The sequence below is a fragment of the Equus asinus genome, chromosome 10 (genome assembly GCF_041296235.1).
Source record: "Equus asinus isolate D_3611 breed Donkey chromosome 10, EquAss-T2T_v2, whole genome shotgun sequence".
Taxonomy (NCBI): Eukaryota; Metazoa; Chordata; class Mammalia; order Perissodactyla; family Equidae; genus Equus; species Equus asinus.
Window position 1 is genome coordinate 25556693 of NC_091799.1, and position 21114 is coordinate 25577806.

Genomic DNA, 21114 nt, shown 5'->3' on the forward strand with positions numbered 1-21114 from the left:
AAAGGACTTTAATGTCTGTTAACATATTTAATCATGCCATTAAGCCAGGGAAATTCGAACTGGTGATTTCACTTTCCTTTACAGATAAGGAAATTGAGGCTTCAAGTTTAAGTGACATGCTTAAGGACATATTTTTAAATGACTCATCAGGGATTTGAACCCAGGCCTTCTAATCGAAAGCCTGTGATGTTTCCATTTTATGTGGTTACTTTAGAGACTAAAATACTCAGACTTTATGGCTGCTCCAGTCATAATTATGAGTCATTGTGATAGATATACATTGAAAAAATAATCTAGGGTTCAAATAGATTTGGGAAACATTGAATACTATATTGCCATCTATGTAATTCACAATGCATAGTAGAATATTAAAGACTCTTAAAAGACTTACAGGAAAAAAACCTCTAGTTTTTTGTCTAAATCAGAATTTTCCCTCTTTTCAGACCACAGATCATTTATTTGTATGAAGTATGCATTTATATGAAATGTGACACCAGTGTTTCATAAAACGCTGAGGAAATATTGCCTCGTCCCATAATCTGACCCTTGACTTTTCAGAATCAAAATTTATCTTCTCCATAGTCTGTCACACAGCCATTGGGAGTATTCAGGCAAGGCCAGTGGCTGGCTGGAGGGATTTTCCAATATTGGCTACATGCTGCCACCGCATAGCCATTCTCTCACCAGGCTCAATGACTGGGGAAAATGATTTTAATATCCTCAAGAATTACTTTGTAGAAAGATATCCTGGGCTGATGATCCAAGGTGATTCCATCTCTCTTATGTCTTGCCCATATTTTTTTAAATTACAAGCTTCTAAATGCCCTGTGGTCATTCATTATTTATCAATCTTCAGTGCACTCAGCGGCTCCCTCCTATAAAATGGCCATCTTTGAATCAAGTTACTTGTGATGTGCTGGTTGCTAGTAGCTGCTCAGATTGAGAAATGTTAATAAGAAATTAATTAGGCAACACAGTTGAAAGAAAACAGAAAACTAGTCATGGGCAGTGATAAGGAAACATGAGACACATTTTACCCTGTAAGAGTGTCAAAAACTCGGATCTACACTATTTAAAAAATCTCCCTCTATGTTCTAAGTTACTTGGACTTTGACATTGTATCTCAAAAAGAAATGAAGCAGACGTTCATTGAACAGTCATTTTATCCTGGGCATTGTGCAAGAGGGAGTGGAGGAGGCAGAGATGAAGAAGTTTCTTACCTTAAGTTTCTTGTACTATGGTAATAGGACATAGACATGTGCAACATTGTCATATAATCCATAAAACAAATAAAGCTGAGATATGAACCACAGAACGACAATGAATTCTTATGGGGTGGTAGCCTGGGAAAGCTTCACAGAGGAAGTGACATCAAACTGTGTTTTGAAGGCGAATAGGAAATCTCTCCCTGCCTGCCTCCTCAGTGTCCTCGTCAGCCACTATGCCTTCTGCCCACCACTTTCTAGCCTCAGTGGCCTTCTGTCTGGCTCCACCTTCAAGGCCTTTGCACATGCTGTTTCCTTTGCTTGAAACCCTTGCCTTCTTCTTTTGCCCATCTACTGGCCTTTCATCTCAGCTAAAATGTTACTCCTCGAGAGGCTTTCTCTGATACCCACCCCAATATGCATTGCAACTCCCACATTGTTCTTCTCATGCCATTTTGATAATTTCATTTGTAGTAGAGATCATATTTTTTACTTCTGTGTTTTTTACATATTTGTCTATTTCTCTTCTAGATTGTTTTGTGACCTCCGTGAGATCGGTGACAGGATCTGTTTTGTTCAGTGCTATGTCTCCATATCTCTTTCAGTGCCTTGCATCCAATAGGGGCTCAACAATCATTTGTTAAGTGAATGAATGAAAGAAAGTGGGATGGCTTAAGGTGAATGAGAATCTGCAGCAAAGGCTTATTGAAATTAGTCTCAATGGCATGTATGTGAGTGGCAGGTTCTAAATTATGTGTGTTTGTAGGGAGAGGGGTGGGAAAATCAGCCGTCTCCACCCAGGAAGAGGAGAAGCTCAAATGTGGGCAAGGGTAAAGGCATTATTAGGTCACATGCAAAAAAGTGAAGCACTCTTTGGGGGCAAATAGAGGTAGTAAATTCCAAGCTGTTGACAGCTTATTTGATTTTTGGACTCATCCTCTTTTGGCTGGTATAGAAAGCCAGATTAGGACTTTCCTCCTACAGAGAGGCCCCTTTGTTCTGGAGTGGTGGCTTTACATCGTAGGAACAACTCTTCTCCCACTTTTCCTACTAGGTAAGATTTGTCTTGGGTTTAACTTTCCACACCTCCCAGTGCCATCAGAATGGTAGAACTTCAAGGGACAGGATTAGGGTGTGGGCCTGGGAGACGGGATCAAGGATGGACTTGAATATGCTTTGAGTTCATATCTTAGGCCCAGAGTAGACTAGAAACCTTTATGCTTTACGTCAGGTCCAGCATATCTCACCAGAACTAGCAGTCCACATGGGATCTGGGAGCAAATTCTTATAAGAGAAGGACAGTCATAGCTGACATATACTGAGCTCTAACCATATGTCAGGCATTGTGCTAAGCACTTTTTATGTATCTTCTAATTTAATCCTCACAATAACATCCTGTGAGTTAGGTTCTATTATTATTCCCATTTTATTGAGGATAAAACCTAGGCACTGAGAGTGAGTCAGTCTGAGGCTTATCCAGCTGGAGGGTGGTGAAAGCGCTGGACACTGCAGCCTGAGCACTTAGCCTAACATGCATCTATCTCTGGAATCTGCAATCGCATGAGGCAGCTGCTCAAAGATTCTGGGCTTGGGATTTCAGCCATCTCTTCCGCTCTCTCTAGACCTGAGAAACAGGTCCACAGAGGGTGGGTGAGTTGAGGTTGGTGTACACGGTAGAATTGCTTATGAAGGATTTTGAAAGCTAAGGTAAGAAACTTGGATTTCACTCTCATTTGAACAAATCAAATGATATACAAGAGATCAAAGCGACAGAGAGTGGCAGTTGGATGTTGGGAACTGTGGGGACCGGGTGAAGGAAACTGCAGTAACAGCTTAGCGAGTCCGAACCAAAGTTATGGTCGTGAACATGGACTAGAGGGCCATTTCAGGGTAGAACTGATGGGACTTGGCAACCACTTGGTATGGAAAGAGCTGCCTGTTGTCACTTAATGATGAAATACACATTCCCACATTCCTAGCCACACACTGCATCTCAGAAAAAACACACTTTTAATGATTGGTGGTATTCACTTAGCATCCTCACTTTACTGAGAAATATGAATTGGCTCCCTCTCTGAAGAAGTGGGAGTTTCTGAGCTTCTCTAATTTATAGGACCGCTGTTAAGAAATGGTGGTTGATGTTAAAAAAATGAAATCACATATATAGGATGCTACACATGTGCTTCTGTCACACTAGGACTTGTGAGGTCAAACTGTTTTTGCTTTGATGTCATTACAACATAATATTATGACTTTGTTCATTTAGGGTTGATGTCGTACCAACTTCTCCCACGTACTTTTAGGGACAAATTTAGGAAATAAAGAACAGGTAAAAGAAATGTAGAGCCAGATGTAAACAAATTAAAATGAGCAGAGGATAAGTGTTTATGCTATATATCTATATTTCTATCTGTGCGTCTATGCATAGTTGTTGCTTTTGTTTTTGTTGTTGTTGAACAAACAAATGAATGAATGAATAAATAAATGCACTTTCTAGGAACAGAGATGGAATGTGAGTCTGAGTTCCCTGGTAGCTAGAGGAGAAAGGGAAAGATGGTTTACAATATAGTCTACATCATGTGACTAAAGAAAAGATATATTATCTGAGCTAACAATCTTTTTGCATGGCAAAGAATTCAATGAGGAATTTAACAAACCATTGTATATGAAATCTTAGAGTAAATAATGTTAATTCCTCCTCCTGCTGCTTCCTCCTAAAACAAATTTGTTAGGTCGATGCATTTGTGTGTGTGTGTGTGCTTAAAATTTGGGATGTCAAGGCAGGGATATAGAATAACCTAGTTGGGGTAGAAGGGCTCAATAAGCAAAAAACTGAGGGTAGACAGGTGTGGTTAATATAACGGGTTTCAGAAGCGAAGAACTCACTTTTTTATCTGTACAATGGAGATGATGATGATAATGATGATGATGGTGGTGGTGGTGGTGGCAATGATGATGATAATACCTACATCACAAGAATATTGTCAGGATTAAATGGGATAATGAATAAAAATGTGCTTAGTAAGCAGCTGCCACAGATCAAATGTTCAATAAGTGGTAGCTCCAAACTTGAGGGAGTCTGACTGCATGCTTGTGACATAGGTAACATTGTTCTCAAGAGTTCTTTTCCGTTTGCATTGTCTCCCTTCCCTCCTCTATTTATGTCCTGTTAAATAATAAGATGTGAGAGCATTACTGGTAATAAAGGTCCTTTTTTTTTTCTCTTGGACCCCCTCCTCCAAATGCAAAGAGACTGTGTGACTGCAGAAGTTCCGCATGACAACGAAGCTTAGACAATTATGATTTTGCCCAATTCCCATTGCATACTGTCATGTCTCATTTAATTTGAGTAAATCTTAGGACCTCATTTAGATTGCAAGTTTCTCCAGGGAAAGGATGATGCCTTCTCTTCTGTCCCCTCTACTGCCCAACTCAATTCCTTCAACATCTATATGTGGAGTAACCCGGTATGTTCCAGGCATTGAGATAGAGCAGCGAATGCAGTGAATAAGAAAACAATGTTCCTGCCCTAATGCAGCTTAACTTTCAGTGGGAGAGACAGATAAGACAAGTAACCAAATGAATAAACATGACAGGTTCAGATAATAAGTGTCATGCAAAAAATTAAAAAGAGCCAAGTAACAGAAAATGACTGGAAAGCCTATTGACTTGGGAATCAAGGAAGGATGTTCAAGAAGTAATAATTGCACCAAGCTCTAAATGGTACAAAGTAGACAGCTATGCCATGATCTGGAGGAAGGTGTCCCAGACAGGGAAAGAAAAGCAAGGGCAAAGGTCCTGAGATAGATGAGCTTGAAGTTTCAAAGAGTAAGAAGAAGGTCCACATGCCTGATACGGGCTAGGGAGAGGGGAGTGGGTGAGCAGAGGCCAGAATCCAGAGCTGACTATGAAGGGAACTCTATAAATATCAATAAGGAGATTGGGTGGCTACAGGTTCCTTGGGGCAGAGTGAAGTTTTAATCTTCGTGGTGCTTCTCACATCTCTTACATCCAGAGTTCCCTACATGTCTGCTACCGTTGAAGTTTTGGAAAGTATAACTCCCAATGCAGGGATTTCAAAAACCTCATCTAACTTGGCCCTAAGATTAACCTCAGTAGGCAAATTATTGCAATTCCTGCTTTTTGGATGATGCTTTCACAATTTAGAGCACTTGATAGGAGTCTTGTAACGTTTAGGTGGTTATGTTGAGATTTGACCTTCTGGGATTTGACCCAGGCCCTGGGTTTCTACCACTACACTGAAGATGCTTCTTAATTCTTCTATACCCTCCTTTCCTCCTGTCGTTTTGAACCAATCTTATAAATGGGTCAGTCTATAGAGATGTGGGGTGTGGCTATCAACACTTTGAATCAATTCAGAAGAATGCATTGGCATCATTGTCATCATCATCATCATCAGGACAGTAATAAAAATAGTTATAATTTATTTAGCACTTACTATAGCCTAGACACATGCCAAGCTCCTAGCATACACCATTAAATTTCCCTCTCCAAATAATCCTAAAAGGTGGGTGTAATTATCACCTCCACTTTATAGATGAAAATAAAATGACCGATCAGAAAGTTTAAGTAACTTGCCCAAGGTCACACAGGAGTAGAGCTGGAGCTGGAATTGAACTCAGGCTCAAGGCTGAATAGATTTTAGACAACTCTGATGTTCACCTCCAACTACATGAATCAGAGACTGGGTAGGCCAGTGGGGGCCACACAATTGAATGAGATTTAGTTGTGACCTTGAGAAGGTCAGTTTAGAGATGGAGAATCTCCCTTAACGGAGCTTAGACTTTTCTCACTTGCCCAGCCCTCCCAGGCAAAATAAGAACAGAGCTTGGTTCTGTTTGACAACTCAGCGAGAGAGCATCTGGCTATGAAGGCAGGAGTGGAGGAGGAGCCAGGGAGGAGGAAGGGAGCCATCCAGCGCCATAGACCAAGAACCAGCATCTTGGGAGGGAGAGGGTGAGAACCCTGTGAGCAGCTACAAGCCTCCTCTTTGGCATGGGAGATAAGTGGAAATTCTGATTTCCCCAGACTAGACTATTGAACCACAATCCAGGCTGTGGTTATTTATATTCCCCTAACAGCCTTGTTTACACAACCTGCTCGGATGCAAATCGGCGTATGGAAGCAGTGGAGGCGGCGAGGTGTGCAGCCAGAAGGGACTGGGGGATTGGTTTTACTCGTGTAGTGTTAACACAGCTACACATGACTGCCCACACTTCTGCAGCTGAGGGAGAGAATGAGAACATGCAGTCCCCAGGACACTTGCCCAGTCCTTCTGCCTGAGCGAGAGAGAACAAAAGGAGTGGAGTGGACTTGGAATATTCCAGTCCTTTCCTTCACAATCTGCCTTGACCTTTCTTTTGCAGTCCCATCACCCACCACAGCCTCCTCCTCCCCTTCCACAAACACCCTCCATTCCGGTCACTCTTGGCTCTGAATACATCATGCTCCTTCATGCTTTTGTGCTTTAGCTCAGGCAGCTCCTCTGCTCAGAATGCCCTTTGCCCTCTCTCTCTATTTTTTTTTTAATAAAGAGTGTTATATGTATGACTGATGAGGCACCAAATGGCTTTAGGTAGTACACAGGCAGAATTCTTATTTTATGCAAATATTTTTATCTTAGACCTGAGCCAATTTAAACAAAGATGCTGAATATATAATAGTAGAGGTAGCATATAGACAGGGCAAATATCTTGATGATTGTGTAGGGATTACTGTTATTTGGGAAACACTGCTCCTATTTATCTGACATGGTCTGCTTCTTATAACATAGTAGGCAGGACTGGAATTCTCTTTTGCTCCAAGGTAGCTTCCCCAAGCTATGAAGTTCACACCACCTGGTTACATGACCTTCCTTCACTCCCTAGGGTGCCATCTGTCATCCTCTAGGGCACGCACCATGGTCCCTAAAGCCTGTGGTCCTTAGAACTCTGTCTTTTTACCAAGCTCAAATCCTTCCATCACCAGTGGAACATATCAATCTCTATGGAAAACTCTCCAAATAACTAGCCTCCTCCATCCCTCTGCCCCTCATTCCTCTCTCCTTCCTTCCTCTCTCCCTAACCCCTGGCAACCTTTAATCTGCTCTGCATTGCTATAATTTTGTCAATTTGTGTTATATAAAGAGAATCATACAGTATATAATCTTGAGAGGTTGGCTCCTTTTGCACAACATAATACCCTTGAGAGCTATCCAAGCTGTTCTGTGAAACTACAGTTTGTTCATTTTCATTGCTGAATAGTATTCCATGGTATGGCTATGCCAGAGTTGTGTGTGTGTGTGCCTGTGTGTGAGGAGCATTGGCCCTGAGCTAACTTCTGTTGCCAATCTTCCACTTTTTGCTTGAGGAAGATGGTCCTTGAGCTGACATCCATGCCAATCTTCCTCTACTTTGTATATGGGATGCCACCACAGCATGGCTTGATGAACAGTGTGTAGGTCCACACCTGGGATCCAAACCTGCAAACCCTGGGCTGCCAAAGCAGAGTGAGTGTGTGAACTTAACCACTACATCACCAGGCCAGCCCCATATACCAGAGTTTCTTAAATCGTTCACCTGCTGAAGGACATTTGGGTTGTTTCCAAGTTTGGACTGTTATGAATATATAATGATATTATGAATAAAGGCACTATGAATATTCATGTACAGGTTTTGGAGTAAACAAGTTTTAATTTCTCTGAGATAAATGTTCAAGTTCAAATGCTGGGTTGTTGGGTAAGCACATGATTAGCTTTATAGGAAAATGCCATACCTATTTCCACAGAGACTGTACAATTTTCATTCCCACCAGCAAGCAGAAGTAATCTAGTTTCTCCACATCTTTGCCAGCATTTGGTGTTATCTCTATTTTTTATTTCAGCCATTCTGGTAAGTGTGTAGAGATATCTCATTGTGCTTTTGATTTGTGTTTTCTTAATAGTTAACGATGCTGAACATTTTTTCATGTGCTTATTGGCACTCTTCAGTGAAATGTCTATTTATGCCTTTTGCCCATTTTCTAAATTGGATTGTTTTAACTGTTCTTGTTTTGAAAGGTCATTATATATTCTAGACACAAGTCCTTTGTTGGATACATGGTTTGCAAATATTTTCTCCCAATCTATATCTTGTCACGTCATTCTCTTCACTGGGTCTTTCAAAGAGTGGTATGTCTCTCCATTCTTTGGTTTATTTGAGCAGTATTTTGTAATTTTCAGCATACAGATTCTGCACATATTTCGTTAGATTTATACGTAATTATTTCATTTTCTTTGGAGCAATTGTAAATAGTATTATATTTTTAATTCCTGTTTCCTCATGTTCATTATTAATATACAGAAATGTGAATGATGTGTGTGTTGATCTTTTCTCCTGTGACTGTACTGAATTCGTTCTTAGTTCTACTGTTTTGTAAATTCCTTGGGATTTTCTAGACCATCCATGTCATTTGTAAATAGGGACAGTTTTATTTATTCCTTTCCAATATGTATGCCTTTGATTTTTTTTTTCTTGCCTCATTGCACTGGGTAGAACTTTCAGTACTATTAATAAAGGTAGTGAAAGTGGACAACAATTCCTTGTTCCAAGCTTAGGGGAAAGTATTCAGAGTTTCACGATCAAGCACTCTGTTAGCTATAAGTTTTTGTAGATGTTCTTTACCAAATTGAGGGCATTCCCCTCTATTCCTTGTTTTCTGATAGCTTCTATCATGAATGGGTGTTGGACTTTGTCAAATACTTTTCTACATATGATATTTCTTCTTTAGCCTGTTGATATGATGGATTACAGTGATTGATTTTTGAATGCTGAGCCAACCTTGCTTCCCCTGGAATAAATCTCATTTGGTCATGCTTTATAATTTTTTATACATTGCTAGATTATCCCACTTGGGAAATAAATAACATAAGGTATTTATACACTGATTTTTGTTTGTCATTGCTTGAGCGATGTTCCCAGGGGGGCATTAATTCCCCGCACTTTTGATCTGTTGTGTGCACTAGTGTAGTAGCCATCTGTGGCTTGAGAAAGCCCTCAGACAAAGAGATGATGGTGCTAGCATTTGGAAGTTGAGAAGTGTGCACTGATATGGTAAAACCCAAAGAGGTATGCTCAGCGTATCAACAGCATCTGTTACACCTTGGATGTTGAGCAAAGTCTTTACTGAAGTAACTAAGGAGACAATACTTACAAGATGGGAGTAGAGATGGAGGAATTTCATTGAAAGTCTTCTGCTAAGGAAAGCCTTCTCCTTGCACCAATGAGAGAGCAAGAACCCAAGCTCCTCTTGGCCTCCAGACTCTAGAATAGTTATTATTCCTCGCCCTCTGTGCCTGTTTATCTTGTCTTTCAGTCCCTGACAGTTTTTCTCTCACTCTTTCAGTCCAGAGGCAGGATCTCACCTCAAATCCCACTGTCACTCCAACTGAGCTCAGGGCAAAGAGCATGCAGAGTGTATAAAAAGAATCATAGGATTGAAGTAAGGTGCCCTAATAATAACTATCTTAAGGGCTTCTTTATAAGTTCATTAAAATCCACCCACCTAGATGCTTGATATGTGTTATGATCCCTTTAAATGCTAGTTTCTTGCCTTTTAAACCCAAGAAGAAACTTAAAGGAGTCTTAAAACATATATATATATACATATACACATGAATGCCTTTCTTCACACTTTAGAATAAAGTAGATTCTTATTAGAATTGCAGCCAGATGATGAATTAGAGGAACTCCCCATCAGGATGGGATTTCAGAACCAAAAGTAGGTGTCAGGGACTTATGCCATTGTGCTCACTTCTCCCATGCATCACTCCATCACCTATTTATTCTCTCCCCTCTTCCACAAATAGAAGTGTTGAGATTTCATTTATGCAGTCAGATCTGTGGCCAAGATCTGTGTACAGTTGCTGAGTCCCATCATTGCCCTGTGATCCACTGTGAAAGTCAGCCACTGGTACTGAATTCTCTGACCTACCTTCAGTGCCTCCATTGAAACCACCACAGGGATGTTGCATCGTCTCTTCTATCCATTGTTAAGACCCACCATTGTTCCTGAATTCCAAATTCAATGCACTCTTTCCTGCTTCTCATCCAGCCTAGGTTTCCCAAAGAAAAATAATGCAAAGTGGTGCAAATTTACAAGTGTGACACTGGATAGTGAATTGGGAAGATAGTGACATACAAGCAATGAGGTTTGCTATATAGTCTTCATTTTAGCCAGCAATTTTTCTATAGTGTTATTCACAGATATGCAGCTACTCTTGACATTGCTTACTATTTACCCTGAGCCCTCTTTAGCATAAAGAGTCCCACAGCCTACCTGCGATTCAATAAATAAGCATGAAAAGGGTCTATCTTATTCAACAAACCTATTCTCTGAGGTGTTTTCTCCCATACAAAATAAAGTGTGCTTTGTTGCATAGGAGTAAATTGGACCCGAACCCTTTTAGAATGTTACTGTTTTTGTGTGTGTCTTATGAACATTCATGCGTTTATCTCTAAGCTAGCCTGGTGTACATTGTGCTGTGTTAGCTAAATAGTAAAGTCACCCCTGAGCCACCCCAACAAGAGTGGTATTTTTGAGGCGACTTGAACTTAGCATAAGCTTTATGTAAAAAATTAATTCCAAGTAGGCAGGGGCAAATCTATGCTTCTTGCCAAAGGGAGGAGAGTGGGTTTATCAGAGCGGCTCAACTTGAGAGAAGCTGCTGCTTTTACCATGTCTCTGCTCTCCTCCCAGGACTGATTAACAAAACAGAAGTTGACACAGAGTGCACAAGGATGGTGGAGCTCTGAAAAAATAGGGGAGCTCTGGAAACCCACTCGTTTGTAGAAATTAGAAAATTGAAAATTTTCCAGAGAATGAAATGACTCCCTGAAGGTCATATAGCTTCCCTTGAACGAACCCCCAAAGGAAAGGGCTCAGCACATGACCTCTGCTTTCCTCTGGGTTTGTGTGAAGGTGTGACTCTATATCCCCACTAACAAAAGAGCCAGAGACAATCCAGCTCCTTCGATGAGCAGCATTGATCACAGATGAGCACAAAGTCAGTGCCAGATCTGAATTTGGAAAAACATCCGTTTTCAAAAGGATAATAATCAAGGCATTGGACTGGATTAAAAAGGAAAAAAAAGAAGCAGTCACAATGGGTCATGGCAATTGGTCTTTCACGCCAAGCAAAAGGCTTTAAGAAAGATGAGCTTGAGAGATCCAGAATTAAATCTTTCTGTTTTCCACCAGAATAGAGAACGTATCAGGCTACAGGGATGGTAAAGAGGAAGAGTGACCCTCCCCATACCTTTGTGCCATTATGGCACAGGAGATGAAAATTGCTCTTGCATTTATAAAAAGACCATGCAAGGACAGAAGCTTTGCGGGTGAGGGAAGCAGGTTGGAAAAGGGCACATAAACACATTTGGTGTAGAAACTCTTTATTCCAGGCGTGTTTGTTTTGAAAATGTCGCAGCACCAGGTCATGGAATTCATGAATAAAACCCCTTCCTTATTTTGACTCAAAAGGAATAAAGATTTATTACCATCCTAACCAGGGAAACAGTATTGACCCACTGACTATTTGAGATTTTTAGCATTGTGGGCAAGAATATTTATTGCTTTTAATTACCATAAAGTAGCAAGGATCTTTTTTTAATAGATTTTCTCCCATTCCTCTGATCTTGGTTTGCAATTGCTGGTATAGGAAAGAGGAAAGAAATGCTATATCAACGTTAAGTAAAAATTCTCAGACAAAGAAGATAAATTAAAAATGACTAAGGTTTGTTTTCAATCCTCCTCTACTTTCTCTTCAATCCCTGGAAATCAAAATAGGATTGTGTGTGTGTGTGTGTGTGTGTGTGTGTGAGGGGGGTAAACTGGTGCTAGCTAGCTGCATGAACTTCAGAAACTCAGTTAACCTCTCAGAATCCCAAGACCCTAGAATGAAATGGAGGCAAGAACACAAGGGTGGTCTCCCAACATGAAGAAGAGCTGCTTTGCTTTGGGGCAGGGAAGAAGAATGGCAGATCAGGCTCTCTCTTGGACCCAATGGAGAGTTCCTCCACCTCTCTAAGCCTCAGTTTTATAATTTATAAAATGGGGAGAATAATGCCTCTTTTGCAGGGTCATCATCATGATAAAATGTGATAATGGATTTAAAAAATTCCCTGGCAAGTTTCTTAGTACATCTCATTCAGTAAATGATAGTCATTTTTTAATTGGAGGTCTAGATGCTGGATGATCTATCCTTTCTGTCTGTCTCTACACACACACATAGACACACATTCATACACATACAAAAGAGAGCAGAGAAAGATTCAGTCTCCAGGCCAACGTTGTTAAGTTGTGCTATTTCCAAGAGTTCTTCAGTTCTTGGCCCAGTTGGCTAAGATCTGTATGTCTGAATCCACCTGTGGGGCTTCTGTGGCCAAAGGAAGAAACTTCTAGCAATCAGAAGCCAAGTGTTAACAGCTAACACTTCATGTTACTGTGGGGTAGGATCAGCTCTCTTTGCTCCATGTTGCCAATAAAGAAACAAAGAAAGAAATCCTGGAAAGACTAATTGGCTCCACAGAGGAGAAGATGACGGTGAAGTTATATAGACCCTTAGATATAGGATTCACAGGGAGGGCCATTAGACTCAAACACTGCTCCAGGTGTGTGTGGTCACACCTGCATCTTTTTATTCTCTCATCCCTCAATTGTTTGGCCTCAAGCCTTAGTCTTCTCATCTGGAAAATGGGAATGATAAGTCTATCTATTCATGGTATAATTGTGAGAGTTAAATAAGATAATCTGTATGAGGCTTACTTATCAATATCTAACCCAGGGTGTATCAGTGAATGGAAGCTGTCATATAAGACCTCTGGATTGTTGCTTTCCTTATATGATGGCATCTTCTGGAGAGAAGATGTCTCCAAACTGATTTTCCAGAAAGCAAATAGAAAATTCACATACATGCCCACAATTAAAATAGTAACTATAGACCAGGCTAATATTTTCTAATTTGAGAACACCTGGACTTCTCTCCTGCCTTAGGAGACTCAAGGTGGCCATATTTTATGGAGTGTCTGCATTCACACAGTGTGATGTATACACACCGAGAGTGACAGAAGCTGTTTGTAAGTAAAGGGGAGTGAAGACGATTTAGCTTTGTGAAATTTTAAGGGATGGAAATGTCTCAGGGAATACAAAGGATGCTGGATAAAGTATCAATAATAAAGGAAATACTTTCTAACAAATGACCGTATTGACTCTGATTGCCATCAGCGTTAAATGTCTTAGGTTAAGCATCACTTAAAGAAATGCAGTAATATAACAGATAGCAGCAATTATGTGTGAGGGATGGAAAGAAGGAGAGAAGACGGATGGCAAACAGAGAATGAGGGGACTGAGATATGAGAAATAAAAAGGAGAGGAATGGAGATGCAAAGTTGAGGGAGAGAAGTTAGTAAGGGAGAAAGGGAGGAAGAGAGAGTGAGAACAGAAGAGAGGAAGAGAGGGAAGACAGAAGAGACAGTGAGAGGGTAAACAGACAGTAAGAAGGCTGAAGAGCAGAGAATTAAGAGGCAGGAGAAAAGAAGGAGGATGTGCAGACAAATGAAAGAGGAGGGAAGGGGACCAGGACTTGTTACCAAGTTGACTCCTGCAATAACAAGGTCTGCAATTTGTCTGGTCCACCTTGACTGATGACTTCAGCAATCAATGATCATTTGAAGCAAGGGGGTCCAGCTGTGTCTGCTAACCTGCCTACTTCCCCCTGCACCTGCTGGGAAGACAGTGATGCTCTCTGCAGGTTGCGACAGGCGAGAGACACTTCTTTCTTTCTTGCCTAACAACTTGCCCCTGGAAATGCTGCTCCTTGGTCTTGCCTTTCAATTCTTTGGGAAGAAAGAAAATAATTAGGGAGAAGATGAATTTAGATTTTTTTATATCTTTACTGAAAATGACTGCAGACAGGAAACTTTTCCAAGTCAATGGCTTTCTTGTGGGGTTTACAATCCCTCTGCATCAGGAATCAGTACAACCGGACACTGTCTCCTTTATCTCAGGGACCCCTTCAGAGCTTGGCATGGTGCCTTTTTTTGCAATGGTGACAAACAGATGTGTGTCAAATGAATGGGACTACTTGCGTGCTATTCCTTCAGGCTAAGTAGAGATCATCAGAATGAGCTGGTATGTTTTGTAGAACTTTGGCTTGCGCATACCTGAACAAGCATTTAACCGAATGAAAGATAAAAGGACTGAGGTTCAGAGAGGCAAAGTGATTTGCTCCAAGTCACACAGTTAGTTGGGAGTAGAGCCAAGGTGCCCCCCAGCCCAGGGCTCTTTCTTTGCCACGTCTCTCTCCTTTGAACCCTGCTGTTCAGTCTGTGCAACCAAGGAAAGCAAAAAAACTCATTTCTTCAATGCAGTTATACCTCACTTATAAATTGGGTATTTTTCCTCTGAGTAAAATGTTTTAAAATTTTATTTAATAATACCTATGCACCTTCTCTTCCTACAGAAGCCATTACTCATATTACTCAATGGCCATTATAGAAAGCCTTTCAAAGTATTTTCTAATTTATGCTCAAAATGTACACACGAACATGATTTTCTCTGTCAATCCTGTTCTTAATGAGATGTGCCCACAAATATTATAGTATGAGAGTAATGGTTATTAAAGGTTATACTTGTGCCACACTCCATCTACCTATAAATGTTTTTTTTATAGGTAGGTAAAAAATATTTTTTAAATGTTTTTAATGAGACTCATTTTCTCATTTTTATCTTCACAATACCCATTTAAGAGATGAAGAAATTGGGACACAGAATTTTTGAAGCTTAGCCACAAATGGAATGGTTTGTTAAAACAGAACTTTGAGTTAAAAGTCCAGGGGGTATATGACTATTGATCTGGAAGCTGTTCAGATTACTGTGGTTTTGGAAATCAGACTGACTTGGTTTCAAATCCTTTTGAGGCATCCATTAGCTTTGTGACTTTGGTCAAGTTTCTGAGCCTTGATTTTCTCATCTGCGAAGTGGGGATAATAAGGACACGGACTTCATAGAGTTGTTGCAAGAATTTAAGGTCCTGTATTCAGAGTTCTCAGCACTCAGTAGGTGCTCACCATCTTAGCCATTATTTCCTGGTACAACCTCCCCTCCCCGCTCAATTACTGACAGATTCTGTGTATCTCTCCACTTCATCTTAGATGTGCAGGCAAGACTACATTCCTGCACTTGCCGAGGAACTGTATTCTTACATTTGACAACAATTCACCTGCCATTTTGCTCTGCAGAGCACAAAGCTGTCCACTTCTCAGTTTAAAAACGATCACTGCTGATTCATGCCTTTGCCTCATCACTCGTTCAGTCCCATTTCCCCTTCAGGGGAATGAATTTTCTGCCAGATAGCCTCCTTTATAAAAGCTGTTACATTTGTGATTTTTTAATTTTTATGTTTCAGCAAGTTGAGCTCTCTCTTTTAAAAGAAACATAAAACATCAGCATCTCTACTTCGTCGTGAGGACAGTCATGGCACCAAAAATAGTCAAGGAATAAGCTGAAGTTCTGACTTTCCCAGGATGACTGCAGATGGAGGCTTCTCTGGGGGTCTTGGGACCTCTGAGCATCAGGAAAGTTGCTTGGTCAGAAGGATGCTTGTTAGACAGGATGCCAAGACACGGGGTGTGCAGACTGGCCTTTGTCTCTAAGTTATCATCTGACCTTGGAGGGAAGGAAAGACTTTCCTGTAGGGCCTCAGTTTGCTCACCTATAAAATAAGGAAGTTGGATCAAATGATCTCTAAGGTACTTTTAGCTCTTGCATTTTATTACTTCCGTCACTGAAATCCTGTCAAGGCTCAAAGGAATTAATTTTACTGATTAAATTCCAGGCACTGTGTATCCGTGGGAGGGATAATTGAGGAAAATGGTCAGTGACTTTCAAGTCAATTCACATGGTGACCCCCAACTCTGCCTAATTGTCAAGAAAGCCCCTTCAACCAATCTTCAAATAGACTGAATCATAAATTAGACATGTCCCTATCCAAGGTACGTATTAAGTAGAGATGTTTTATAGACCGTAATTGCACATGGACGATACAGTAAAATCTAGCTCACCTGCCATTCCAGAACCCAAACCCTTTATTACCTGGCAAGAATGCATTTGCCCTGTCAACATTCTGCTTTTACACAAAAATGAAAAGAAAAAAAAAGGTTACAAGTCAACAAGCTGATAACCTGGATTTATCTTGAGAAAATAGATTCCGTGATATGCCCTGGGGTCAGTGTGGACTTAACTCAATTCCACACATCTTCTGTAGCCACTTCTTCAATACAGCAGTGCTATAGCAATAGACTAAAGGAATTGCAAAATTCTGGAGTGCTGGTTTATTCACCAAAAATAAAAAAAATGTGAGGAGGCTCAGCTCTACTATTTATCCATAAAATAACAGCACGACGATATTAATAAAGATGGATCTCTCATAACTTCTTTAAAGATCATATGACGTTTCAGATGCATTCACTTTTGAGATCTTTACAAGTCCCTGAAGTAGGAAAAGCATTAGTGTCTTCAGTGTACAGATGAGAAAACTCATAGAAAAATAATTGCTGGAGTTAGGTTGCTCAGCAATTCACGTGCGCAATTGCGTTCAACTGCGGTAATAACCATAAGAAGTGAGTATTTTTATCTTCGTTTTACAGATGAGATTACTGAGGCTCAAAGTGGTTAAGGAATAGGCTCAGGCTCACACGCTTGTAAAAGTGGAGCAGGGTTTCACACCCAGGGTCATTTGACTCCACAACTCTGTGTCCTCAACTTCTTACCTGTTTGGTGACTTGTCCAAAGTTTCATATCCAGCACCATAACTCAGCTGCAGACAGAACCCCGTCACTGCCTCCCGTTGCTCTTACATCCTCGGCTCTCTCTCTTACGTGCTGTGCTCCGCGTCTCTGAAAATCAGTAAGAGTCATATGGCATGATTTGCATTTCTCTATTAACCAGAACTTTGTGTTTCCTGGCCTTTCCCGATAACAGGGAGTTTATTTTTAATTTTGTACAAACCAATAAAGGCAAAAGAAAATTGAAAGTGAAATATTATTCAGTGTGTTGAGCGTCTGCCTCCTGATATGTTGTGGTGGCAGACGTGCAGGATAACCTGGATAGGAAAAATGCTTGGGTAAAAGTCTTGAATATGTTCAGTTTTCAAAGGAAAATCTACCTCTATTTCTAGGAGAATGGAGCAGAAGGGGGTGGGGGCTTCTATGTCCCTTCCCGGGCACCAAGTCCCACATCCCTCTTAACATCTCTCCCTTTCTTTACTTGTCACCATCTCATTGCCATTTTTCCTTTCCATATCACCATTGTAGCTCTCCTGAACCATGCAACAACCTCCTAACCCACTTTCTCATACCAGTTATTGCTCCTTCCAATTCATTATTGGCACTGCGACCAGAGAGTTTCTTTCAAAACATGAATATGATTATGTCTCTTCCTGCTTGAACCCCTGCAAAGTCTCCCCATGGTTGGTCCAACTCCTTTTCCTGACTGACCTACAAGGCTGTGCATTCTTCGGTCCCATCTCCTTCTCAGATTCCTTCTCATCCCACTCTCTTCATTTCAGCTTCTTTCTTCCACCTCCCGGGTTTTCCATTTATAAACTCCCTTTCTGCCTAGTGCCTTTGCATGGATTTTCTTCCCTGGAGCTTTCAGATTCTTTACTTTCCACTCCCAACCCCGACACATACTTAACCACAGTTAAGAACGCTTTGACATCAAATTACACATCCGTTCCTCAGGGGAGCATTCCCAATCTCCATGCTCAACCAGACCACATTGGTCCATGTTCTCATACAGCTTCTTCTCTTCTCTGTAGCAATTGTCATAAATCTTATTATTTTATTGTGTGTTATTTGTTTAATTTCCATGTTCTCCATTAAACAGTAAGCTGTGCGGGGCAAGGGGCCACATCTGTCTTTCTCAGCTAAGTATCCTTTGTATCTGGTATAGGGCTTAGTATACACTACCTGTTTGATGATGCTGTACTTACTTTTTGGCAGAATGAACCCACATTCAGGGTTATTCAGCTTTACCTTCTTGTTGGTTAATCCCATCCCAGGACACAGAGGTGATTTGATCTGCCTCCATCACCCCATCTTCCCTCATCATATCTTCTTCTCTTCAATGTACACACAGTCATTTCCAAGACCCTGTTGATTTGGACTTAGTCTTAGGTATCTGAAAGGTTGCAATGCAAAAATAAAATCACATTTATTATTTCATTCACTGATTTCCTCCTCTCTTCTCAACCCACAATTTTCTCCTTTGCCCAGTTGTTATTAACATAATGTATCTGACATACGGAGGAGAAAAATGTATAATTACAATCAGCTGTCCTGTTAGTAAGTATCCGGACTGACTATCGGTTTAATATATACCTAGATAGTGAGTAAACCAAACAGGTCATGCAACAGAAAAGTGCTGCATTTTGAGGTGGTGCAAACATTTACAAAACCTCTAAAAGGCAGAATATTCCCTGATTGAATAGTTGCTTTTCCCTTCCTATTTTCTTTCTTTGCAAAGAGAAATGTTTTCAAAAAATTTTTACCTTCAACAGCCAAAAGGTTGTTAAGCGGCTTCCCACATTCTTCCCTCTGGGGTGTTCATATCCACCAAAGTTAATGGATGGAAAATTAATGTTTCTCTCCAAATGTTTCCACAATCACAAAGCAAATAGTTGATTCTGCCAAGATGAGAGCATAAATCTGCCCTCAGGAAAAGGATTCTGTCACCATTACCCACATCATTGAGCCTAAATCCAGAGGCTGGCCTAATTATCACGATAATTAAGGAAATGTGGATTTAGGTACCCCAAAGGCCATACCAAGTATACAACTGACCACATCACATGATCAGTTGTCCACCACTCTGTTGTTTTTATGCCAGGCAGACTTAGTTTCCCTTGCACACAATATAATCTGTTTTTTCAATGGTGCTTTCCAAATATTGTGACTCAAGTCAACACAAGTTGAAATATTTTCTAGGCAAGTAAAATGGTTTAATTATGAATCACTTTCCAAGAAATAGATTGCAACTGAAGCCCATATGTCCACAGAAAGGATGGACTGTTACCAATTTACGCACTGGGGTTCCATTTATGCTTCTATTTTCAACCACCATCATTTAATTGGTGTTGATTACAAGGGAGAGGACATCACCATATCTCTTGAGTAAAATGCAGATAGAGGAGTCTAAAATTTGCAAATAGATCCTGATTTAATAAACCTATAGAAAAGCCATACTCACACAAAATTTAGTAGCAATAATTCAAATGTAATAAGAATTTCTGCTGGAGGATTGTCTTGTACTCTGGTCTTGCTGAACTCCAACTAAATACCATCAAGGAACAATGAGGAAGAAAATCACTAATAAAAGCAAATATTTAATGAAATTTGCTAAGGACCAGACACTATTCCAAATGATTTACATGAATTAACTTATTTAGCCCTCACAATAACTCACAAAAGTAGGTTGCTATTATTATTTCCATGGTACAGCTGAAGAAGGCACAGAGAGGTTAAATGACTTGCCCAAGGCCACACAACTAATTAGTGGCAGATTCAGTTTTCAAACCTTAACAGGCTATCTTTTTCATCTATCTTTTCACCATTAGGGGACACCATTAAGAAATCTCCAGAAACACAAAACATTTAATAGTCCTTGTTGGAGAATCTACCTTGAAGTCTAGCTTCCTTTCCTTGGGACAGGTCTGGGCCACCTAGAAAGAGCCTAAAGTCATGGTGCTCACTATCTGCAGCAATAAGCCCAGCAAACAGCTCCTTGTCTTCTCTAACCAAGGATGCATTGTCTCTGTTTGTTCCTGAGCTAAATTCATCTCTTAAACAGATGTACTTTCTGGACCAAAATAAGAGAGCATGAAGAAGAGGCCTCTCCGGAGACCTTTATGACCCATGGAATATCCAGCTGAAGACGTCTCAACAAAGGTGTTTCAGAACTTCTTACATGCTTCTGGATTTCTCATGCAGTCAGTCATGGTCTAATAGGCCCTGCCACTCAGTGTTTGTTGTCTGAACCTGAGCAGGAAAGGAAAAAGTATTGGCTAAGCCTGTATCCGAAGGGTGAGGTAAGTTGCTCCTCCTTCACTTCCTCCACCTCCAACTTCAGACACTGCCCAGCACTTATTTGATGGTTACTTTCACCTTTCTTGATACCTCCAATACAGCATCCAGGGCCCTCATCCCTGTGACTGTGGACCTTTGGAAACCATGGGGTTACTTGAAAAATACAGAACAAACAAAATCCTAGGGAATTTTATTGGGTACAGAATATCTCCCACTCTATAGAGCCAGACTGAGTAACAGTCCAAATTTGTCTCAAGAGAGATTCTTTTACCAAGAATTCATAAATCAGATTTACCCAGTCCCCTTCTCCAATTTAATCTTCCTCTCTATAAAATACTGTCACCACCCTCATGACAAAGAGACAGGAGTAGAGAGAGAAAATTATTAGGAGAGTTGGAATAATGAGTTTAATAGCTTGGTACCTCAACCCTAAAGCTTTTGGATTTTATTGTGTCCGATGACATTTCAAAAATAAAGGCAATAATAAAACTATGCATACTGACCAAAGCAATTCATTTGCCTACCTAGCTTTCATTCCTGGTAGGAGAAAACAAACATGTTCCCCTTTACCACATTGTTACTGTTCACTGGGGTGGTATCTGGCTCCAAGATTGGAGAGCACATCTATTTGCAGAAGTCTAATTCAATTAACTGGGAAGTGAAGGAGCAGAGGGAAGGTTTTTGTATACGTGTGACCAATCAGAGCCAGAGCCATCCTGACCTGAGAAAGGCAGCAGTTGAGAGTTCATTCCTCATGTTATTAGACCTCCTTATTACTAATATGGGTCTTT